Source organism: Apodemus sylvaticus, chromosome 6 (genome assembly GCF_947179515.1).
Source record: "Apodemus sylvaticus chromosome 6, mApoSyl1.1, whole genome shotgun sequence".
In the NCBI taxonomy this organism is placed as follows: Eukaryota; Metazoa; Chordata; class Mammalia; order Rodentia; family Muridae; genus Apodemus; species Apodemus sylvaticus.
The window spans coordinates 73,044,227-73,070,930 of NC_067477.1; positions in this window are offsets into that span (position 1 = coordinate 73,044,227).

Below are 26,704 nucleotides of genomic sequence, written 5' to 3' on the forward strand. Positions count from 1 at the left end.
TCCTGATCATGACAGGTAGTAGATCACTATTGGGTCAGCTGACCTCATTCAATGTATTCAATTCCAGAAATATGTAAGTTATTCAGACTTTCCATGGATTGAAACCTTTATCAGCTTTCATATTAGTTACTCTTACATTTTCATAATAAAACACCATGATGAAGGCAACTTAAAGACAGAAGGATCTGAGCATACAGTTTTACAGTGATAAAATAGCAGACGGACACAGCAGTATTTTCAGGTACGTTGTCAGAAACAGAAAACTGAGAGCTCACATCTTCAAACGCAAGCACAAAGCAGAGAGAGAGAGAGAGAGAGAGAGAGAGAGAATTCAAAGGCCATCCCTAGTGATATACATCCCCCTGTAAACTGGCACAGCATAAATATCCTCAAACACTGTCACCAACTAGAATCAAGTGTTCAAATAGTTGAGCCTATGGGGGAACATTTTTATTCAAACCACTGTTGCTTTCTTTATCCCCCTACCCATCAGTACATAGACAGGGATATTTTGTCTCCATATTTCAGAGAATCTGATAGTTTCTCATAGATCAACAGTGAGTGACAGAACCCAGGAGTCCTTTTCTCCTCCAAAGCTGAATGCTGGACAGACTCTGTACATGTGGGCCCAGTGCCCGCAAGCACAGATGCCAGGAGTTCATCATCATCATGTTCGTGTTTGCCTTATGAGATGGCATTTCACCGCCCTTCTCCCTGCTTTATTTCTTTATTTCTTTTTTTTAATTATTGAAAAGGGAAGTAAAAACACTTTATGATAAAATTAAAGATTTACATGGAAAATATTTCAGATAAAATAGAAGAGATATATAGAAAAACACATTAAAATTGACAATTTTCATGGAAAATTAAAGAGTAAAGTGGTAGACATGTAAAACATTGCTAAATTAATTGAAAAATGGAATAAAAACATTTATTATAGAATTGAAGATTTACGTGAAAAATATTTCTGGTAAAATTGTAGAAAAGTGTAGAAAACATGTCAGAATTGAAGATTATCATAGAAAATTTTATATAGATATAATAATGGTAGGCATAAAAGTATTCCTAAGTTGATTGAAAGTGGATTTATAAACACTTTCTGATAAAGTTGAAGATTTACATGGAAAATATTTCTGATAAAATTGAAGAAATATATAGAAAAACATGTTAAAATTAAAGATTATAATGGAAATTGTACAGATAAAATGACAGGCATAAAGATAATTCTAAGTTTATTGAAGTTGGAATTACAAACATTTTCATATAAAATAAAAGATTTACAAGGAAAATAGTTCTGGTAAAATTCAAGAAATATATAGACAAATACATTAAAATTGATTATTTCATGGAAAATTTTACATATAAAATGGTAGATATAAAAACTCTTTCTAAATTAATTGAAGGTTGAATTAGAAACATTTGTGATAAAGACTTACATTGAACATTTCAAAGACTTACATTGAAAACATTTTTGATAAAATAGAGGAAATATATTGAATGAAATATTAAAATTGAAGATTATTATGAAAAATAATGCAGATAAAATGGTAGACATAAAACATTACTAAATTAATTAAAAGGGGAATTACAACTTCAATTCTGATAAAATTGAAGATTTACATGAAAAATATTTTGTTAGTCTACGTCTTTTTATTGGGGAATTGAGTCCATTGTTGTTAAGAGATATTAAGGAATAGTGAGTGTTTCTTCCTGTTATTTTTGATGTTATTTTTATGTTTGTGTGGGTATCTTCTTTGGGGTTTGTTGGAAGAAGATTACTTTCTTGCTTTTTCTAGGGTGTAATTTCCCTCCTTGTGTTTTCCATCAATTATCCTTTGTAGGGCTGGATTTGTGGGCAGATATTGCATAAATTTGGTTTTATCATGGAATATCTTGGTTTCTCCATCTATAATGATTGAGAGTTTTGCTGGGTATAGTAGCCTGGGCTGGAATTTGTGTTCTCTTAGGGTCTGTATGAGGTCTGCCCAGCATCTTCTAGCTTTCATCATCTCTGGTGAAAAGTCTGGTGTAATTCTGATAGGTCTGCCTTTATAAGTTACTTGCCCTTTTTCCCTGCTTGTAATATTCTTTCTTTCTTTAATGCATTTGGTGTTTTGATTATTATGTGCCAGGAGGAGTTTCTGTTCTGATCCAGTCTGTTTGGCATTCTAAAGGCTACTTGTATGTTCATGGGCATCTCTCTAGGTTAGGGAAGTTTTCTTCTACAATTTGTTGAAGATATTTACTGGGCCTTTAAGATGTAAACCCTCACTCTCTTCTTTATTTATAATCCTTAGGTTTGTTCTTCTCATTATGTCCTGGAGTTCCTGGATGTATTGGGCTACCAGCTTTATGCATTTTGCATTTTCTTTGACTGTTGAGTCAACGTTTTCTATGCTATCTTCAGCACCAGAGGTTCTTTCTTCTATCTCTTGTATTCTGTTGTTGATGCTTGCATCTATAACTCCTGAATTCTTTCCAAGGTTTTCTATCTCCAGAGAGGTCTCACTTTGTGATTTCTTTATTGTTTCTACTTCCACTTTTAGATACCGGATGGTTTTGTTTAGTTCCTTCACTTGATTGTTTATGTTTTCCTGTAATTCTGTAAGGGATTTTTGTGTTTCTTCTTCAAGGGCTTCTGCCTGTTGACACATGTTCTCCTGTATTTCTTTAAGGGATTTTTGCATTTCCTCTTTAATAGCTTTTACCTTGGTTTTGTCATGGAATATCTTGGTTTCTCCATCTATGGTGATTGAGAGTTTTGCTGATCCATTCTTATCTCCTTGTACTAAGCTCAACTCCGAGTGGATCAAGGACCTCCACATAAAACCAGACACACTGAAACTAATGGAAAAGAAACTGGAAAAAACCCTTGAGAACATGAGCACAGGGGAAAAGTTCCTGAACAGAACACCAATAGCTTATGCTCTAAGATCAAGAATTGACAAATGGGATCTCATAAAATTACAAAGTTTCTGTAAGGCAAAGGTCACTGTCAAAAGGACAAAATGGCAACCAACAAATTGGGAAAAGATCTTCACCAACCCTACATCCAATAGAGGGCTAATATCCAATATATACAAAGAACTCAAGAAGTTAGACCCCAGGGAACCAAATAACACTATTAAAAAATGGGATACAGACCTAAACAAATCATTTTCACCTGAAGAAATTCAAATGTCTGAGAAGCATCTTAAGAAATGCTCAACATCATTAGTCATTAGGGAAATGTAAATCAAAACAACCCTGAGATTTCACCTCACACCAGTCAGAATGGCTAAGGTTAAAAACTCAGGAGACAGCATGTGTTGGCGAAGATGTGGAGAAAGAGGAACACTCCTTCACTGCTGGTGGGATTGTAAGATGGTACAACCACTATGGAAATCAGTCTGGCGGTTCCTAAGAAAACTGGACATGACACTTCTGGAGGACCCTGCTGTACCTCTCCTGGGCATATACCCAGAGGATTCCCCAGCATGCAATAAGGACACATGCTCCACTATGTTCATAGCAGCCTTATTTATAATAGCCAGAAGCTGGAAAGAACCCAGATATCCCTCAGTGGAGGAATGGATACAGGAAATGTGGTATATATACACAATGGAGTACTATTCAGCAATTAAAAACAATGAATTCATGAATTTTTTAGGCAAATGGTTAGAACTGGAAAATATCATCCTACGCGAGGTAACGCAATCACAAAAGAATACACATGGAATGCAGTCATTGATAAGTGGATATTAATTAGCCCTGAAACTCTGAATACTGAAGATACAATTAGCATATCAAATGATTCCAATGAAGAAGGAAGAAGAGGGACCTAATCCTGGAAAGGCTTGATCCAGCATTGTAGGGGAGTACCAGGACAGAGAAAAGGGAGAGGGAAAGATAGGCGAATGAGAGAAGGGGACTTATGGGACATATGGGGAGGGGGGGAACTGGGAAAGGGGAAAGCTTTTGGAATGTAAACAAAGAATATAGAAAATAAAAATATAAAAAAAAAGAAAAAAAAATTAAAAAAATAAGCTTTTACCTGCTGACCGATGTTCTTCTATATTTCTTTAAGGAAGTTATTTAAGTCTTTCTTGAAGCCCTCTATCAGCATCATGAGATACAATTTTAAATCCAACTCTTGCTTTTCCGGGATATGCGGGACTTGCGGTAGTGCTCCGGAGATCTGGGTTCTGATGTTGCCATGTGTCCTTGGTTTCTGTTGGCAGGGTTCTTGTGCTTTCATTTCTCCATCTGGTTATCTCTGGTGCTAGTTGGTATTGTTGGTGTCTCTAGCTGGAGTTTGTTCCTCCTGCAGGCCTGTAAGACTGTGTCCTTACTTCTCTGAGTTCAAAAGTGAAAGCACTGCTGGGAGATCACCCTCTCCTGGCGGGCTATGCATAGAAGGCTGTGGAATTTCCCTGGGCAAATGGTAGCAGGAAGACTTCCTTCGCAGCTGCTCCACTGATCTTAACGCCCTGTGTGCTCCTAGCTGGTCCTTTCCAGAGAGCTCCCCCTACTTTCAGCTCCATCTTCTTTTCCCACCTTCTCTTCTGCAATGTTCTCTGAACCTTAAAGGAATATAAATATATCTTGTTTAGGACTCAATTCTCAAGCCTCCTTTATTACTTTTTGGGGAGAGTAATTTTATTTATTTACATTTCAAATGTTACCCCCTTCCCAGTTTCTCCCCCACTAGCCCCTTATCTCCTCCTCTCTCCATCTGAATCACTGAGGGTGCTCCCTTACCTGCCCACCCACTCCTGCCTCAGCACCCTAGCATTCATCTATCCTGAATCATCAAACCTCCACAGGACCAAGGACCTCTCCTCCCATTGATGCCAGATAAGGCAATACTTTGCTACATATGCAGCTGAAGCCATGGGTAACTCCCTGTGTACTCTCTGGTTCATGGTTTAGTCCCTGGGAGCTTTGGGGGTTCTGGGCTCTCCCTGAGCTGGATCAATACAGATGCAGACGCATGCAGTCAACTTAGCACAGGGGCCCCAATGAAGAAGTTAGGACAAGAACTGTAGGAGCTGAAGGGAGCCTCTGTTCACTGGAAGGAGATGTTTTTCTGTTTAAGATTGTGTCCAAATTTGGTCTCTATTTCTGTGATAAGTGTCTTGAACAAAAGTGAATTGAGGAAGAAAGTATTTATTTACCTTATACTTCTCCATCACAGTTCATCAAGCAGGGAACTCAGGCAAGAAATCAACGCAGGAGTCTGGAGGCAGGGATTGAAAGGAAGATCATAGATGACTACTACTTACTGGAGTTCTCATGCCCATTCTGCTTCCTTATACCACCCAGGACAATGCACATAGGGATGACACCATCCTCATGGTCTGGGATCTACAACATCAGCTATTAATTAAGAAAAGACACCAATTTGTCTATAAGACCATCTGTTGAGATTCTCTCTTCCCAAAGACAAACATTAGGTTTTGTGCCTTGTTGACAAAAACTAACCAGCACAGTCTGATGGTAATTGCTGTCAGTCTGTATAGAATAGATAATGTAAAGGAGCCTACTGATAGGGCAGCTCAGCTTACTGGTTACAAAGTGTTTTGTTTGCATCCATCTATGATCTTTCCCCTATTTTGTAGTCAGATAGACAATTCTCTTGAGGGCCCAGTCATCCCTATGTGTATAAATTGCAAAGGCAAACATTAAAGAAACACAAAACATTATTAATTGACTCTTTAACTACTTGTGTTAAATGATCTTTGGAAATCAAGCATTTAAAGAACTGGACAAGTTTCAGGTTTTATATAGACATTTCAGCTTAAGCTTGACATACTCTTGAGCCTATAATAAGACCACACAGGGTTTCTGCTTTTTATTTGAAAATTTCTACCTGCCCATATGTTTTGTTTTAAAACGGAAACATTATTAAAAGCAAAACATCTAAGATTATTTTAGGAAAACATTTATTTTGGTTTGTTTCATTCACAAATAATGTTAAAATCGAGTCATGTTGCATTTACAACTTTATTTCAGTAACTCTAATGCAATTCCATTCAGCATGATTTACGCGGTTCCGCATAATATGTATATCCTTATTTAAATCTTACAATGCTTTTAATTGTTTATACTTGCAATTTCCACAGTGTTTTGGTATATGTTAAAACTGAAAGTTTTGCCAAGTGAAAGGTAAATAAAAATAATGTATTACATTAATTTCAGAGAATTAATATACATGTCTGCACTGTGCATGATTATCTAAGGACATTTAGCCTATTATTGAAAATTAAGCCTTACATTTCTAATAGATTCTCTTCTCTACTGTTTGAGTAAACTATTTTCCAGAATGAAAATTGATATTCTTAGTAGTGAGAAATGTCTATTCTTAAATAAAGAGATCAAAAACATGTAAACTAAGTTTTTAAACATCAAAGAACTTGATGAATACTAGAGACAAATATAGTGAAACTATATGGAAGACTGCACATCAATTATACAACAACCAGAAAATATAGGTGCAGCAAAACTAAAATATATTTACCTACTAGGTTGGTCAATGAATATGTCTCTAGATAGAATATACAAGGAAAATACACTAGAGTTTTGAGTCATATTTCTGTTCATGATTTAAGGAAAGGAAATTATATTCTTAGAGAAATATTAATAGAACACGTACCAAATGAAACCCTATACATAGCTCATAAGAAATCCCACAGTCTAATAATAAAAAGAAACTATCTGTTGAGAACAATAAAATTTTGGAACACACACTTTCTTGATGAATATATAGATAGATAGATAGATATAGATATAGATATAGATATAGATATAGATATAGATATAGATATAGATATAGATATAGATATAGATACAGATATAGATTTAGATATTAGATAAGATATAGATACAGAAAGCACATGAAAAACTGCCTGCAATTGTTGCCTATGTGGAGATTATGTAAAACTTCAAATCTGGGGGGAAAAAAAGAGGGAGGGAAAAGGTGGGAGAGAAAAGACAAGAAGGAAGAAGTTGTGGAAAAGGTATGGAGAGTAGAGGGAAAAGGGCAGTAAATATTTATTGTCAATGTAAATGAGCATAACTAGACAACCAGGCTGCTCAGTCATTATTGTAAAGACAGAAAATGATAAGCAGTGCTTTCTAAAATTTACTTTTCTTTATATATATATAAATATTATATATATATAAAGATATTTAAATCTTATTTTATATAGGTTAGGAATCCTGGAAGTAGAACTGGTGTATATATATATATATATATCTTGTATAAATATTATAAATATAATGTATACAAGTATATATATGTATGTATAATACATACATACATATATATACATACCTATATACATATATATGTTTGTATGTGTGTGTATGTATGTGTGTATATATATATATATATATATATATATATATATATATATTACAAACATTGCCTCCCTCTCAGTCACCCTTCACAGAGTTCCTCCCAAGCCCTGTTCTCCTCTGAGAAGACGGTTCCCCATTGGGTATTTCCCACTCTTGTGCATCAAGTCTCTGCTACATTAGGCACATCCTCTCCCTTTGAGGCCAGACAAGGCAGTCCTATTGGGAATGGATATTTAACAAGTTAAACACATGGCTCCTCTTTACTTCAAAATATTTACAATCTTGTGCATAATTCTAATTAAATAAAAATAGTGCATCTACAAAAAATGATTCAAGAATGGTTGTCAGATTTGTTTAAGAAATCCTCAAACTAAAAAAAAAAAAAAAAAAAAAAAAAACACCCCAATCCCAATGTTCATAAAACAGCGCCTATGTAAAGATCCATGTACACCATACCCTATTGTATTACTCAGTAGCTTAAGAACAAACTACTGGTAGAAAGACAATTTTGGTGAAACAAAAAAACAGCATCACTCTGCAAAAAGTACCGAAGAGACCTGGAGACAAAAACAGAACACTCATGTTTCAAGATAGGTGCCTCAGTGTCTTCTGCAGATCTGACAATGCCCTTGGTCGTCTCCTGGCTGAAGGCCAGAAAAGCCATGAGTGTTTAATAACTCTGTTCCCTGGTTTGATTCCTAAATTTTAGGGTTACCTCTTTAGAAGGGGTATGTTGAAACCGGTGGGGAAAATTAATTTTCTGACCTGGATAGAGATTTAACATTCCTGTTGGACAGGTCTATCTCTAGGATAAGGGACTACACTCTGGTACTGGGCTATTAAATAATAGGTTACATTTTAAATCAGTAATCAGTAAGCTGGAAAGATGATGGATGCGTAGATATCCAGATTCAAATCATGGCCTTTTCTGTTACAAAACATTGTCCTTCCTCATAATTCGCTCCTTGATGTACAAGTAAGTATGTTACTTTAGTTTTCCATATGAAGCTAATAAAAAATTATGAGAAATACATTTTAAATCTTATTTTATATAGGTTAGGAATCCTGGAAGTAGAACTGGTGTATCTATATATCTCAAAGTAAAAATGTTTCTATCAGTCATTGCTTAATTAATTCTATCTAAAACTAAATGTTAAGGATCTTGCATATTTGCAAATTTAGTCCTTTAAATCATCATGTATATTCTTGTAATCGATAACATACAAATATAGTTACCTAATATTTAAACTGATTTATTGAAAACTAGATGAATGTGTATAACAAAATTCAGGCAGGTACTTCAGTATAAATATTCAGTTACTGTATAATATCACATGTATAATTATATAGAATAAAATGACAATGTAACATAAGGATTTGGGGGCTTGATGTTTCCTCTTTGCAGTGCTGGTCATGGATACTATAGCCTCATAAATGTTAGACAAGCACTATACCACAGGGCATTTCAAAAGGAAGGGAATAAAGAGCTGACTCTTCATCTCTTATAAACACATATTAGTCAATCTCTCCCTCTCTCTGTCCATATACATATACATTATGTAATATATTTCAAATAAATAATTATATATACATATATGTTAGATTTTTTTAAAAAATCAATGAATTTGGATCATATTCACCTTTCTTTGCTGATCTACCCTTCCATAACCACCTCTTTTTAGAAATTGTTGTTCATCTTTTATACATTAAGTTCAATTTGTACTTTAATATACCACTGCAATATGATCAACTTACTAGGGGCACCACTGTTAAAGGAAACTGACTCTTAGTCTCCTTGCAGCAACTATCAATTACTAATGACGGTGGGTGGGACTTCCGGCCTACCTTCTCTCTCCATGCTGGTATTTGATCTGGCTTGAGCTTGCAATTGATTTGTGCATGAATACACAAGCACTATACAATGCCAGAATTGCTGTAAATTCAGGTGGGTCCAGTGGACACATTTTCACCACATTCATCCTAAGGCAAAAAAGTTAAACAGGACCCTTAATGGGACAGGGTAAGGACTAAGGACCAGAACATCCACAGAGAGTCTACCCAATGCCTGAGATGATGCTTTGCATAATTGCAGAATAAATGACCCAGTTATCTACTCAGGAAGGTGCTGACATCTTACCAGGTGCTGGTGTTGGGAACATGCAGAAGAGTAGTACACAGTCTTACATATCCCATCTTTGTATTATGCAGAGTTCAAGATGAGCAGGAGGCTGGATATCTACTTTCATTTACAGTTGTTCAAAAACTCACTTTCCATGAACTTCTGTTCCTATGAGTCTTTGTGAAAACTTCCACTGGCATTCAAGACAACTCACTATTGTATAGTCATGGTGGTCCATCTTCTCTGACGATGCTCTTTGTGTCTGCCTCTGCCTTCTTAATGCCTCCTTTCAGGACTTGTATCTTGTTGCAGCCCACATTACTCAGAATGGCAAATATCTTCATGATTTCAGCTGCTGTCCATAGTGATATCTAGATGTTGCTCCTGATCCCAGCATGAGATACACACACACACACACACACACACACACACAGAGAGAGAGAGAGAGAGAGAGAGAGAGAGAGAGAGAGAGAGAGAGAGAGAGAGAGAGAGAGAGACTTTACTATTGGGATCTCTGAATTAAATAATAAATATCCCACTTGGATTCTCTTCATCCATTCCCTTTTCAACTCTACTTTATTCTAAATTATTTTACCTCTAAAACTATTTTGTCCACTACCTTCTAGGCCTATGATCATGCTTTTTCATTAATCTGAAGTCTTCCCTTCATTCTCAAGCTCTAATTTATCCCTAGTTGATATATCACAACCTCTCTCATCCCGTGGTAGCCAAGTAAATAGATTTTCTGCCATTACTCACTGCTTGCAGCATGCTACTCTTGGCCTAAGCAGTCTATCAAGGGTGAGCTTCAAAAGCACAGTGACACTGTCTAACTTATCTGAAGCCATTCCATTAATACCTTGACGAAATGTGCCTGGTCCACATTTATTTTGACAAATGTGACCAATAAATACTCATTGAATGAATCAAGGAGAAATCACAAACTCTCAGCAAAAGTGATCCAACTTATCTCTGCAGAAAGGATTGAGAAAATAAATAGAATAGAAACCTGTTTCTTAAATAGCAGTCATCAAATTTAGGAGGCTTTCTAATTTCTCCAAATACCTCTGCCACATCAGGATAGCCAGTGAGAATTTCAATTGCATAAATGTGTACTTGATATCCAGACTGGAAGATCTCCATTAATCAGCACCCCCATTTGCTTTAAAGGTGCGCCCTCTGTAGTTGCCACACATTCTGTTTTCTCAAGCACTTTCAAGATTCATGCGACTAAAGAGTTAAAGTGACCTTAGAGGTGCAAGTTTTCAATCACCAGGGAAATCATGGATAGCAATTTAACAACCCCTGAGAACAAAGCTCAAAGCAAACAATGGATTACTATGGGCATAATGCTATTATTCAATTGTTTTTCCAGAACCAAAATGTGATAAAAATATGGAAAACTGGAGAAACAAGAGTGAAATAATTATGGTTAATAATTAAACAGTGCATTTTAAGGCAGTGTGGAGGAATAAAAAACCCTTTTAACCTCTAAAAGCATATTTCCTCTTCTTACTTCAGAACAGGTCATGTCAGATAAACAAAGGCTCAAATCAATGCCCATCTGATTGACTCATAGAGGACAGAACATGCATTACAGTCTCTCATCTCTGGTTCTTACTGACACCTCCATATGGTTTACCCTTCAGTGAGACCATGGAGTTCTGTTAATGAGCTTGAAAGAGTTGGCTGTGTAGTTGGCAAGAGTTACCTGCCATTAGCTATTTAGAGTTGTGTAAATGAAATCACAGTTTCTGAGAGACCCCTCCCCCTTCACCCCTAAAACGTGAGTCATCCTCTCATTAGAGGCCTGCTTTCAGCAATTCATAATTACAGATTGTGTCCCTGTTAATCACTTGACAAATGATACTTCTCTGCCAACAGGTTTACTGAACTTAGTTTGTTTTGAAATCATGTCAAATGAAATCTGATGTGAAAGTTTGATTTTGGTCTCCTGGTTCAGTTTTCTTGATGTGTAACCTGAAATTTATCTTTTATTTATTTCCCTAAAAGAACCCGATGTAACTTTTATTTCACAAATAATTTCACTCTGAGAGCACAGTCTTTGAGGCATATATAGATAACACTTTTACACTATGTAGTAGTTTTTGCAGTGTTGTTTTGGCTAAAAGAACATTTGACAAGATTTAGTCCATAAATTAATGTGCTTTATGTTTCATAATTTACCTGTTTCTCAAATATAGTACCCTGCCCTTTAACCCCAAGAAGTGGTGGGGGAGTGTTGTGAAATAAAGAATATAGTGTGCTACAAAAAAGAAAAACAACCAAAAGTTTTTAGTGAGTCTGAGAGCACCTTCAATTTTTCCTTCATTTCAAATAACAGACAGGATATTGTGTTTGTTTGGAAATCTAAGAACAAGAGCAATAGAACATATGCCCAGCTTCATAAATAAGGAAAGAAGAAAGCTTTGCATAGCATGGGATCCCAGTACCCACAAAGCTCTAGGGTCTTCCTTTTGCTGGGGTCTGGAGGTCTGTGTGAAATTACATGGCTCCAACACATAATTTGTCATGCTATCCCGCCTGTACATAGTAGCAATGTGGATGTTGAAACAGAGACTTTAAATTAAGCACACATTCTAACTTTGAAAAGGAAGAATCAAAGTTTTAGTATGTATTTTAGGAGAGATATAGCACACACCTAATCCCTTCAGATTTAGTTCAGGTTGTCAGCCTTGAATACATTCTCTTTCTATGCTTTCTATTTCATTTGTACTATTTATCTCAGACCATTTTAATACTTATGAATTGAATCCTTCTGATGACAAAATCCCATAGGACAGAATTCATGATAAAGAAATTAGGTTACTATACTTTTCTTACATTTTAAAGCATTCTGCTTGCAATTCGCATTGACAAGGGGGAAGCTTGTCATTATCAAAAGGATACTAGGTTAAAGTTTGAACACCTGACAACAGCATCCCCACCCACATACAATGTGGTTTCAAGAGAAACACAGCTTAGGAGATACAGGGAAGATGATAACAAGACTTAATAACATTTCAGTGTGTTAAAATTGATTTGATACATGACAGTAACAAACTCAAAATAGAGAAGAAATTTCTATAGTTACAGTGAAGAGTGTTAGAAAGAAGATAACTATGTGTAGGAATATAGAATTTAAGGTAGAAGGAAAGGAAGCAGATTCTCCTGTAAAGCAGACTTAGACTGAACCAGCTGCCTCAAGTACAAGCATTGATAAATTAACATAGTTTCATCTGCTCTTGTTGGTCGACTCTGGTGTATATTCTCTGTTGATGGGTTTGATAAACTCAAGGTCTCAGAGCTCCAAAACATTTTGTGAGTTGAATTTAATACCCTATGATACAGGATGAAATGTCACAGTTTCCAAGTGTAAAAGTGCAATTAGCTTCTTGCTCAGGGAACAGGCTCTAAGAAATCTTATTTGAAAACCTGCTGGGTCAACCCCTAAGATTTCTAATTCTTTTGTCTAATTATTTTCTTTTCCTGGTCCTAGAATAAGCTCCAGGTTTATATTAGACTACATTAATCACCTGCTCCACAGAACACTGTCAGATTGGTGTGTGAGAAACTTGTCTCATTTCTCCTATTTGCTTACATTCAGACTTCCAAGGGAAATTTTGTAGTTAGTTGAAATTAAGGAGCTTCTCATGGGAAAGAAATAAATCATATGAAAATATTTAGTCTCACTGACCCGATATTACACAAGCAGTGATCACATTTCTTCTAAAGTTTGAGTTTACAATAGCTAGAGAAAGGAAGAGAGGGATCTCAGACCGATTCTTTTCTGTTTCGTTGCCCCTCCTCTGAGAGGTGACTCCTCACTTTGTTTTTTTGAGAGAGAGGCTTCTTTACTCTGGGTTAGTCTTTACACTCTCCATCTGTCTGGTTTTCATTGATATCTTTTATCACCACTTAGTCTTGTCCACCACTTGTCCTATCACCCAACACCTAAGTATGCCTCCTAAGGGAAAAGCCTCTTCCCTGTTTGCTCATCCCTGGGTCTTGGGTCCGAGGGCCACCCTTGATATACAGTGGATACACAGGTTCTAAATTGAGTGGATGGATGTGTGCAGTCCACTTATAGGTATAAAGCCAGCATACACCATTTTAGAGAGTCATGTACATTTTCACAAGACATGTGTGCTGTCTGGTATCTGCTTTCCTGGCTTCTTATCCCTGCCACTTGGTCAGACTACCAGTTCAGAGGACTGGAGAGATGATTTAATAAACATTGTCCTCTAGGAACTTCACAGGAGAAACAAGTTCTGCTGTATAGCATATCCATGAGTAAATCCATTTGTTTTTTTTTTGTCTAAGAATTGAATTATTCAAGAAATCAAGTTTATAGATTATTAAAGTCCCCCAGACACAGCAAATTGTATATGCTTATAACATGCATTTTTAATTACATAGCTCCATTTTGTAACCTTGACTGACGTTTTCTCAATCTGTATATTTCTTTCTTTGCTGTTAGGCACTGAGTTAGAGTCAAGACTGGACTGCTTTGGTTGAAGCTAGCTTGCTGAGATCAGTTTCAGGCTACCCTAGCCCTTCATGAGCTGGCTTACCTTAATCAAGCTGGCCAGACATCTCCCTATAGCCATGTCCTCACTTGCACAATAGAGATAATGTTAGTACCTAAACCACAAACTTATGGATCCCAGTACTGTCAAAAGGATTAAACATTTTAAGACATGCAGCACAATTGGAATGGTGCCTGGCACAGGCTAAAGCTCAATAAAGTTAGAGGTCATGTTTACAAGTATTTCAAGTCCTTTCTTGAATAAAGTGAGAGAAAACAAAGTTTAAAAGTACCAATCACGTGCCAGGACTTTGGCATTCTATGAAGTGCCCAGCTGACAATGAATAACATATGATAAAGTGGTGCCTGGGTTAGCGCCCTCAGAGGGAGACTCAACAGATATCAACAGAGATGCCTCAGAAAAGGAGGGCCCTTTGTCATGCCTGCATAGTGATGGGTGTGGCTTGCAAGGCTCTCAGACCTCTGCTGAAGATACAGAAGTTTTCTTGAGAGTAGACCGTACAGATGTCAAAGAGGTCAGCTTTGTGGATCAAATGTTAGATCTCTGCCAGACCTCCTGCCATTGTTGAATATAATTTCTGCACACTCAGACCTACTCTGTTGATATTGAGAATTTTCCTTCTTTTGGTTTGACAATGCCAGAGGCTACTTACTCTCAACCCCTCCCCAACCACACACACACACATTTCCACTGCTAGCAAGGGAGCTCCTGTGAGTTTGTCTGCCTAGCCCCCAGCATGTTTGAGAACCTTGCCTTAAATAGACTAGTGTCTCTGTGCTGCTCCCCATAATTGCAGGAGGTGCCACTCTGCTGGAGGTCCAAACTTCCTACTGCTCCCTGCATTTTTGCCTCACCCCAGCCTTCTCACTCAGGTCACCAATCTACAGCCCCCAGAAACAAATCCAGGTGTTTCTGAAACTCTCTGAATCATCTTTAGTAGTAATTTATTCCATATGTTTATTGCTCTCCGTGTGAAATAATTTCAACAGTTTCTTTTTTTTTCTTTGTCACTGCATTCAAATTACTCCACAGTCAAATCCGACGGAGGAGTAACACTTTCAGAAAACACCAAGTCCTGTGCTGAGGAAAGCCAAGTGATATTACAGCCTGGGAGATGAAGGAGAAAAGAACAAGAAGTTGGGGCTTGACATTAGCCTATGAGGAAAGGAGGCTTCTGGAATACCTCGCAGGGTTTGGGAGAGCAGTTTTACTGGAATTCTGATTACAGTTTGCATTTCCCCTGGGTGTCAATTTTATGAAACAAAGTGATGGGATGATTTCTATCACTTGAGAAGCTGTGTTTTAAAAAAAAAAGATGCATTGGCAACAGCAAAAATTGTTATGGTAGGAATCAAATTGGTGCTTCCTTGCTGGAAATGGAGGGAGCACAGAGTGTGTCAGTTTATTTCTGAGCTCTGCTTTTCAAACTTTAATTTGAGTGGATGGGGGGAGGTGTAATGGAAATCTGAATCCCTGTTGGAAGAGCACTCTATTTTAATTTTTATTTCATCATCTCTATGATCAGAAGGAAATTATCTTTTTTTTTTCTTTAGACAAGAAAGCACTGTCACTTCTAAATCTATTGACAGAGGGAAGGGAAGGAAGGGAATGACCTATGTATTATGTCAATGGATTCTGTAAATAAACCATCTATTTCTACATCAGGACGTTGGCCTACTTTGTGACAATATGATGAATCATCAATAATTTGCATTTTAAGCGATCAAAATGTGTTTTTTAAATCAACTTCTGTTAGTAGCATCTTCTTACTGTGAAACTGGAGTTCAATAACAAATATCTCATTTTTGCCCATTTCTCTGAACATTCTTACTAAAGTAGCCATCATTTCCACTTTCATGTGTGGCTTTCCCCTTTGAGTGGGTAGGCGAGGGCAAGGTTCTTATACAGTAGAGTTAGTGGTAACCACTGGTTTTAGTCTGCTGTTGAAACACATTTTAAATGCAACTATTATTTGAAATCACTATGACAATAATTATGACTGATTTATTGGGCATTAGTTAAAAGCAAGACATTACACATAGCAGTGTATGTAAATTATCACATTATTTCAGTAGCTCTGGGATGTGTGCTGATTATTTTCTCCATTTTACAGATAGTAAAATAAAGGCACTGTTAAAATGGCTGAGTGACAAAACTGGCTTTCAAACCAACTCCATTTGCATAGAGAGCTCACACTCTCATTGTTAAAGTTGTGTGCAAAGTATACGATAATAACATTATTTCACAGATGATCCTATTTATAATTGAATCTGCCTCATAACTCCCTTAAAATGTTCCTTTTCGGCTGAAATTTTCTATACTTGGTGTCCATCCAACTGAGTGGTGGCAGGAGGCAAAGAAAATACAGCAAGTTCTGGTTGAGGCAGGAACAGATTTTAAGATTCTGTTTAGATTTTGAGACAGTCTGGAGCCTGGACTAGGATCCAAAGCCTGTTGAAAGAGAGTTGCCTTTTCATAACAGCATGGAGTAAGAATTTCCATAGAAACTTAACTCAAGCACAAAAGTTGACCTGGCTTTAAATAAATAAATACATAAGCAGAAACAAGGATGCTTCCTATTTGCTCTCTGTTGACATTTGGTCACTGACTCAGTTGCAACTGATTTCAAGGGGTAATCCTATCCAGTCAGTGGCTTAGAACTAGCAAGATGTTGTGTTGATCACTTTCCTGCTTTCCTACTATTGGACCTTTGCTTTTGGTTCACAGATTAGCTTTTCAGTTGTACACTGTACTCTGGGTTCTCACTATGACAACCTGTGATGTCTCTCAAAATCGGAGAGCATCCATATTGTTTTCTTCCTTGTGTACTTTACCTGTGGTACACAGACCTAAACTTTTGTTAGTTTTGCTGTTCATGGCCTCTTGCTCACACATGGCCTTTGTGGTCTAGACTACTCAGAACACAGTGCTAGGGAAGGTTCTCTTTATAGGACGAAATAGAACAAAAGTCTTAGATTCTTGGACATGGCCTAACTGTTTTTCCTCCCAGGAGGCTTTTGTATCATTGTGTCAAAGTTTAAGTATACTCCAATAAGATAATTTGAATGTATTCTGTTCATATTCTAGTATTCAGTAGTTACAATTTTGCTGAATTGTACTCTGGCTTGTTATTGTTCGTGACTGCATCATTACATTTACTAACTATCAATTTCTCATTGTTTCAGAGACACATTTAGTCTCTCTACACTTCAAATGTTCAAGAGAAGGAAAGTGCTCATTGTTTATAAGTAACCAGAACACTATTCTTAAACTTATTTATATTTCCTTGAATGTATCTCACAGTAATTAAATAAGTAAATAAGACAAATAATGAATAGAAAAGAACTATTTTCTCATGATTTCAAATAAAAATTTAGTAACATTTTATTAACATAAACATATTTATAAACATAAAATACATGTTTATTTATATAAACATAATATAACATTTTTATTAACAGAAACATGTTTATTAACAGAAACATATTTCATTCATTTATTAGAAATCAAGATTATAATGTACAGCTCTATATGTAATTGAACAGTTGATACTTTGTTGAGCATTTGTATCTACTAACTGCCAGATATGAAATCAGGATTTAAGAGCATTCACTTTAGTAGGAGAGCCTTGGGGTGCTACAAAAGCAGGAAGTAAGGACTCGGGGCTGATAGAGCCAGCTAACCAAAGGGAGAGTTGGTGGATGGTGTGGCAGAGAGGACACAGAGTCTCTGGATGTGGTTAATGATATAAAGATTTTGGAGGGGCATTAGGAAGTTTGAGAGATGGACGCGATCTGCTGTTTCTCTGTGTTCTTTTGAGAACAGACATAAGATCAAGGACAGAAACAAGGAGAACTATTAAGGAAAGAAAGATAGTGCCTGTGACAGAGGATGGTCCCTTCAGAGAGAAGAAAAGTGAAAGTATTTTATATTCAGCTTGGAAACTTCATTCTTAGACTATAGGACTTTGTGTAATATATATATAAATATTATATAGTCTCAGCATATGGTATCACCAAGGATTATGAGCTTTGGTCTGGAGCATGTAATTGAGAACATAATTGACAAGAAAGATGTTTCCTCCTAAATATAATTACTTAAAATCTAAAATGAACTCCTCAAAGCTTTAGCAGTTCGGTAAAAATATCTGCATATATTTACATATGCATAGGAGCTTAAGTACTTATCTCAAGAAGTATAAATAATCTAATAAGAAAGGCAGTCTATGAATTATTATTCTTCAAGATTTGAGACTATTCTAATATTAAATGATCTATTTTTTAATTGGAACAGAAAATAAAGCCCTGAATCAGAGCTCTGACAGTAGTTTTCTATGGCGATCCATATTACCTCATCTTGGAAGAAACATACAGCTCATTTCAGAGGTATAAGAACAAGGCAGGATAGTTCTAATGTGAAGTGGGCCAAGGAATTTCTAAGGCAAGCCAGGCAGAAGTAAAGAAATAAAACGCAAACTGGGATCCTTCCAGGTATAGGCCCATATGAAGGAGTGCCTAGGCATGCTGCTGCATGATTAGAAGGCGAACCTAAGAAAACCTAACCTGTTCTGGCTCACCATGTGATGATTTACAAAGAACATGCAACAGGCTAATAGACTGACTATACTTTATTTCAAAAATTCTTTGGCTAGAGAGGCCTGAGGTAACCAGGCAGAAATTGAATGTTTGACAAATGTGTGGTAGTTTGACTATTAAAATCTCTGGTCACGGATAATAATGCAAGGCTCCTTGGCGGGCAAAATGAAAAGCTATCAGAATAATATTTGCTTTCATCTGCTCTGATATAATGCCGAGAGTACCCGCTTATTTGTGGTTTCTTCCTGGGGTGCGTTCTGAATCCCATAAATTTCAGTTCCAGGGAGAGCAGTGCTGAGGTGGAGGAAAAAAGCCCAAATTTCTCTTCTCTGATTTAAAAACTGTCTCCCACAGTGAGCTTCTCTGTTTGTCAAAAACTCTAATTGGTGTTTTCTCAACTTGCTGCTTGGCTGGTTTCTTTCTATTGATTTCATTTGGGGTTTGTAAAGCTGTATTTGGAACCCTTTCCAGAGTTTGTTTGGAAGCTCATTTTTAATTTTAATGAAAATGCATTTTTAAAAATGTATATTATACCACCCTGCGGATTTTGCTCAAATAAACCTGCTACTATTTTCAATGACTTCCAGCCATTTTAGTGCCCCTCAGTCTCACTCACTAAAGGGACCCCTGTGCTACTCCTGGCAAAGTAACAAGAGTAAGTAGAAAAATGAATGTTCTTCACTGTTTTTCAAGACTCTCAGCCAACAAAGGAAAAAAGATTCATTCAGGATCAGAAAACAGGTTTTCCCACCTCAGTTCTGAGCAGCTTCCGTTTCCCATTGGGCGTCTCATTCTTCTGAAGACCCCAAGTCTAAGGCTATGTGCCAAGAAAGAAAATTTAAAACCAGTAATAAATTTAGGATTGGATTTAAACACTTTGTATCCATAAATTTCAATAAATTTGGTGCTGAAGAAATAGTTTACAACCACTTCATCTCTATCTGTTATTAATCTTTAGGCTAGAGTTAATGTCACTGCTATAGATTCTAATGTTACCTCTGAGTAGGCAACAATGCTAAAATTCTACTTATAAAATGTGATCCAGGCTCCTGGGATTTCCCCAGTTCTGCCATATAATTTTCTTACCTTCAAGGTATCCTGTCATAGTCATTTCTATTATGCCAAAATGTCTTGTTGTTCCAACAAACCAGTCATACATCTTCTAGCTTTTCCATTTATGAAGTAGCCCGAAGTCTTGGATACACGATCTGAAGTTTCTCTGACACCCACCCTCTGCTGTTGCACATACTGCACTGTCCTAAGATCTGATCCTGTGCATGCATTACTCAGCAGCTTTTTCTTACCCAATGCGTCCTTCATCTTGCCATTACCACCTGTGAAAAACACACACTGGTAGCACATGTGCCTTGTCTTTAGAAAGCTTAGTGAGGTAACCCAATCACAAAAGAATACACATGGAATGCAATCTCTGATAAGTGGATATTAATTAGCCCAGAAGCCCTGAATACCCAAGGCACAAATTGTATAACAAATGACTCCCATGAAGAAATATGGAGAGGGTCCTGATCCTGGAAAGGATTGATCTAGCATTGGAAGGGAATATAAGGACAGAGAAAAAGGAGGGAGGTGATTGGAGAATGGGTGGAGAGAAGAAGGTTTATGGGACTTATGGGGAGGGGGGATCTGGGGAAGGGGAAATAATTTGGAATGTAAACAAAGAATATAGAAAATAAAAATATTAAAAAAATAAAACTCCAAGCATTCTGAATTATCTTTCAGATATCTTCCTGACATTTGAAAAAAAATAAAAAAATAAAAAATAAACAATAATAAAATAAAAAAGAAAGCTTACACAAAAAGCAGTAAAGAAAATAAATCAAGTTCAAATTCTCTTGTGTTGAACATTCCTTGCTGTTCTCAAGCTGTTTTCCCTCTAGATGTTTCTTCTATGAACCCTCCCCAACTACAGTAAAAGAAGGAGAAAGAGCCTTCTACATCTAGTGAGTTTTTATATCTCTGCTTGCTTTTTATCATATCTAGTTATCTAGTGATGGAAAGTGTACAGTAAGGGGAATGACCCCGAACAAGCTTTAGGGAGAGGACTCCATCTGCTGTGTATCACAGTTCCTAAGAGATCTGTCTTAATTCTTTCATTTCTAAAAGGGAGATAATAATGTCTATTTGTTTAGAATTTAAAGATTCAATAAAGCTTATGTAAGTTCACTTGATAGAGTTAGCCAAATGTAAACCGTTGCTAATTATTTAAGGTAAAGGGAAATTAGACAAAGTCTTAAAGAAAGGATAGTGTGAGATTTCTCCATGGTAAAACAGATTTCTCCACTCAAACAGAGAGTGTCATTTCGATTGCATTTTATACATTGCTTCCCTTTAATGTTTTTTTCTTGTTTTCTGCTAGATGCTTCTTAGGTGGGTGCAAATCACCCATTTAATGTCATCTTTCTTCAAATTAGCGTCACCTGACTGAGTAAAGAATATCACGCAAGGAGTCCTGATTGCCTTGTTGATGCAAGAAGACATACCGAAGGAGCATGGCAGAAGGAACGTCATCTGCCCTCCTTCTTGCTGCTGAGCTGGAGCTGCTGCTGCTGCTGCTGCTGCTGCTGATGATGATGATGACAACAGTGATGATTCTGCTTTCACTGATACCAGCACCAGTTTATCCAGGCTTCCATCATTGCCTAGGACCAGTGGTTCTACAGGAACGGTTTAGCTTTTGGCACCAGATTGGGACTAAGCAACTGCCAGTTTCTTGCCCTTTTTCGTATATGAAAGAGTCATTGAGTTTCTCCATTGACTCCTGTAGTTTTTAACTCAATTCAAGCTGACTTTAATCATATTTATCTTTGTATATATAAATATTATTTTTTATATCAGTTCATGTCCTCTGAAAAATTATATTCAGTGTGTTTACATGGTTCCATCCCTATAACTAATGCTTTGTTCTAGTTCAAATGGCTAAAGATCTACTCTGTCCACTTTGAAGCAGACTGTATCAAAGGGAAAGAGCCCAGAACTAGTGGGATGGAGAAGACTCCTAGAGAACATTATAGCAGGATCTTCTGGAAGTGAGGTGCCCAGTTTTTGGAGGAACCGCCAGACTGATTCCAGAAGATCCTGCTGTACCACTCCTGGGCATATACCCAAAAGATTCCCCAGCATGTAATAAGGATACATGTTCCACTATGTTCATAGCAGCCCTATTTATAATTGCCAGAAGTTGGAAAGAACCCAGGTATCCCTCAACAGAAGAGTGGATGCAAAAAATGTGGTATATCTACACAATGGAGTACTATTCAGCCATTAGAAACAATGAATTCATGAAATTCTTAGGCAAATGGATGGAGCTAGAGAACATCATACTAAGTGAGGTAACCCAGACTCAAAAGATCAATCATGGTATGCACTCACTGATAAGTGGATATTAATCTAGAAAACTGGAATACCCAAAACATAATCCACACATCAAATGAGGTACATGAAGAACGGGAGGAGTGGCCCCTTGTTCTGGAAAGACTCAGTGAAGCGGTATAGGGCAAAACCAGAACAGGGAAGTGGGAAGGGTTGGGTGGGAAAACAGGGGGAGGGAAGAGGACTGATGGGACTTTCGGGGAGTGGGCGTCCAGAAAAGGGGAAATCATTTGAATTGTAAATAAATATATCAATAAAAAAAGAGAACATTATAATGTTGACTGTTACTAATGTTTGACTATTTTATTGTTGTTATAACCATCATTTCATGAAGAACCCATAGATTTATGATTAGTGTCTCTGGGAAAAAAAACTATTTTCCTCTTACTATTCTAAATAACTGCAAGAAATTTTAGATTAGTTTAAATTCATAATATCCAATTGATCTCTTAAAATGACTTTCCTAAGATTCTTTTATCCATACCCATAACATTTTGATCTTTAAATACTTTGCTAATTTGAAAGATAACTTCATTTTTCAGGCTTATGTAAAGGTCAAGGTATTGACCTCAGTCTGCATTCCATGAAGAGCATGCCAGCTTCATTAGACAATTCCTGTTTCTCATTGTAGGGTCAACTTTATTTAACATTTTTTGTTCGTTTTCTTGTTGTGTTTTGTTTGTTTGTTTGTCTGTATTATGAGAATTATTTACCAGCAAGTCCCTAGTACTGCATCCATGCCCTATTGATAGGTTATGTTTACAAGTATAAATCTACAAAGGCAGATGATGAAGTTAAGTGTCTTTTAAATAAACAATGCTGAATTGCATATGCTTACACACGCACACACACACACACACACACACACACACAAACACTTGGAATTCTCAGATTTTTATTTGATCTTAATTGTCTTAATGGATCCTAGGGCAGTTTTATATATATACATATATATATATATATATATATATATATATATATATATATATATATATATATATGCATCTCCTCAATGTGTTTTACAGAACTGAAGTCTAACCCATCAGGCTTCCCTCTCACAACTATATCCCAACACCTTTGCATGAAGAGAACACACACAGAGAACGGCCCATGGATTGTCATCCTCAGGACTGTTGAGAATTTTCTAATAAAAATATATTGTGCTTTATTTCCTCAAATGCAATGTGATAATGGCTTTATTAATCATCCTAACTAAAATATATAAAGGTTAATTGGTTGAAATGGTTTTCTCTTGATAATAGTTCATATGTTAATAAAGAACATTATCAAATTCTTAGGATACTGAAATATTATGTGAAAATCTGCATATATTTTCACTAGAAATTCTTCAAAATAGTAATCTTTTCTAAAATAGTAAAATAACTGATAATATTGAAAGCTGTTAAGATAAATAGTTGAGGTCAGTTATTAATATTGGCTCAGGAACTGATAAGTTGTTATAAAATGTAAACTCTATTCTAAAAAATAAATAGTTCAAGAACCAGTCAGAAATACTTTTTGGCTTTCAAAGATAGTATCTAACTGGAGAAATGTAACAGAAAATGATAATATTATGTTTGGATTTTTTCCTCTTTCACTTATTTATTTAAGCAAATGTTATTAAACAACTTATGCTTGTCAAATCTTGGGGAAATTACAAAGGTCTGGTAATGGAAGCAAATTCACAGAAATAATACTAATCCAATTTGTGAAATAAATGTAGTATGTACCCTACTGGCATAAAAACGTTCTATAGGCAGGGTAACAGTCAGCCTGGTTACAGGTAAAGAAACAGAAAGAGAGCCTTTAGTAGAAAAATAGGGAGGGATACTCAAAGGAAGAGTGTTAAAATATAATATTTTTAGGAAAAGTTAATTCAATGATCCTGGACAAATGGTTCTCAACTGGAGATATTTGACAATATTGACAGGCATTTAGGAAAGATGTATTAATCTGTTATCTGTTGCTACTAATGCCAATGACACAGGTAAGTTTCAAAGAAAAGAATATTGTATAGCTTATAGAACTAGTCCGAGGTCAAGGCCTTTGTAGCTGGTGCAGGCTTTCCTTCCATCAACATTCCTAGTCAGCAGAAGATATCAAGTGATAAGCAGGAGCTCCTGTTGAATGTGTCTTGGTTGTTCTGCTCTTTCTTACAAACAGTATTACTTGCTTTTATGTCAATGTGGCAAAATGCCTTTTATAAATAGCTTACAAAAGGAAAGGTCTAGTTAGGCTCATATTTCAAGGGTTCTGTCTGTTATAGGGCAGAATGTCTTGGTGACAGAAGTCCATGGGAGAAGCTGCTAACATCATGGCTTGGAAAATGGAAACAAAATAACAAGTGATTTAGAATAATACCCAAGGATCTAATCCCAGTGACATAATGCCTCCAGCCATTAGGTCCATCTCATTTCCTGTGCTGGTTTAAAAAAAAAAATGGCTCCTTTAGACCCATAGGATGTAACACTACTAGATGTTGTGGCCTTGTAGGAAACATAGCTTTGTTGGCCTCAGAAGCTCAAGCCAGTTATCTTCCTGTTGCCTTCAGATCAAGATATAGAACTCTCAGCTTCATCTCCACACCATGTCTGCCTGTATGCTACTATGCTTTCTGTTGTTATGAAATGGATTAAACTTCTGAACTGTAAGCCAGACCCAATGATATGTTTTTCTTTATAAGAGTTGCTGTGGTCATGGTGTCTCTTCACAGCAACAGAAATCCTAAAACTAAAGTACCTCCTAAATATTTCAAAACTTTCAAAACTAGAACTGCTATTTGGGCACCAAGTGTTGAAGTCTTTAGCCTGTGGAAAATAGTATATTAAACCAGTATACAAAGTTACCAAGGATTAACTATGAAGGCTCTTTCTGAGTCCTAATCACTTTCCAAAAGTTCTAGCTTTAAACTGTATTGTTGAATTAAGTTTCCACCTATGGGTATTCCAACTATGGGAAGAGGAGAAAGTCATATGCAAATATAGATATAAGGAATATTGGTCTTAGCATATATTGAATACATGCCAGGATTGTTATTAGACATCCCACAAGACACAAGGTAGTCACAATAAAACAATAAGTCCATACATAAATGGCAATAGTTAAAGTTGGAAGTGCTGGTCCAAAGTACAGGGATTCCTTGTACAATGTCTAGAGGCTATATGACTTTGATATGCTTAAAGAACACTCAGGTGAAGATCTTTCATGCTGTACTACTTCATTCTGAACCTACTCTAGGCTGTACATGGTTATAAATCTATATTACGTAAGTTTGGGGATACTATTGGCTCCTTTGAAAGCTATGTGTTTCTTTCTGTGATATTACTCTGGATTGCTGTAGCTTATCATTCTCTATTTTCCTCCTGAACTCTTTCAACTCTTGTATATATTGTGGTAGTGTTTCACAGGAATCCAGCCTTTGTTGGTGTTTTATACTGAATCACTTTCATGCTGATTCAACTTGTTTCTCTCCTGGATTTAATACAACTGCATGAGAAATAGTGCAGTGGTATTATTTATTTATTTATTTATTTATTTATTTATTTATTTATTTATTTATTTATTTATTTATTTATTTATATCCTGCTTGCTGCCCCCTACCTGATCCTCCCCTCATACAGTCATTCCTCGCATTCCCCATTTCCTTCTCCTCTTGGAAGGTAGAGTCCCCTTCAGTATCCCTCCTGCCCTGGCACATTAAGCCTCTGGTTGGCTAGGTTTATTCACTTCTACTAGAACCTAATATGTTAGGGGAACATTTTTCACAGACAAATAAAAACTTTAGGAGTATCCCAACTCCAGTTGTTGGGAGACCCACATGAAGACTGAACAGTGGATTTGCTATATATGTGCAGGGTGTCTAGATCAGCTAATGTATGCTCTTTGGTTGGTGGTTCAGTCTCTGAGAGCCCCAAGAATTCAGGTTACTTCACTCTGTTTATTGTCTTGTCAAGTTACTATCCCCCTTTTAGCCCTTAATCCATAAGAGCGTCCAATTTCCATCTGAATGTTTGGCTGTGATTCTCTGTATATGTTTCAGTCAACTGCTGGACTAAGCCTCTCAAAGGACAGTTATGCTAGGATCTTTCTTACAAGCATAACAAAGTGTCAATAATGGTGTTAGCTATTGGTGCTTGCCCTGGGGATGGGTCTCAAGTTAGGCCAGTTATTCCTTTGTAATTCCATCAGTCTCTGCTCCATCCCCCATCCCTGTATTTCTTATAGACAAAATAAATTTGGGGTGGAAAGTTCTATGGGTAAATTGGTATCCCTATTGCTCAACTAGGGTTCTGCCTAGTTACAGGAGGTGGCCTCTTCAAGTTCCATATCCTCATTGCTGTGAGTCTCAGTTAAGGTCACTCCCATTGATTCCTGGGTGACCATGCCAGGTCTCTGGCATATTCTAGAGATGCCCTCCACACACCACCCCCACCAGCTGCAGATTTCCATTTATTCTTCTAGCTCTCTGGCCCTCTTTCCTGTCTCTCCACACACCTGATCCCAAACTCTGCCACATTTCCCTCCCAATCCTCTTTCCCACCCAATTCCCTCCCTACAGCTATCTCCTATGACTATTTTATTCCCCCTTCTAAGTGAGATTTAAACATCCTTGCTTGTGCCTTCCTTATTGTTTAGTGTTTTCTTTGGGGGGGTGTTCTGAGAAGTATAGTTTGGGTATTCTCTAATTTATGACTAATATGCAGTGGGAT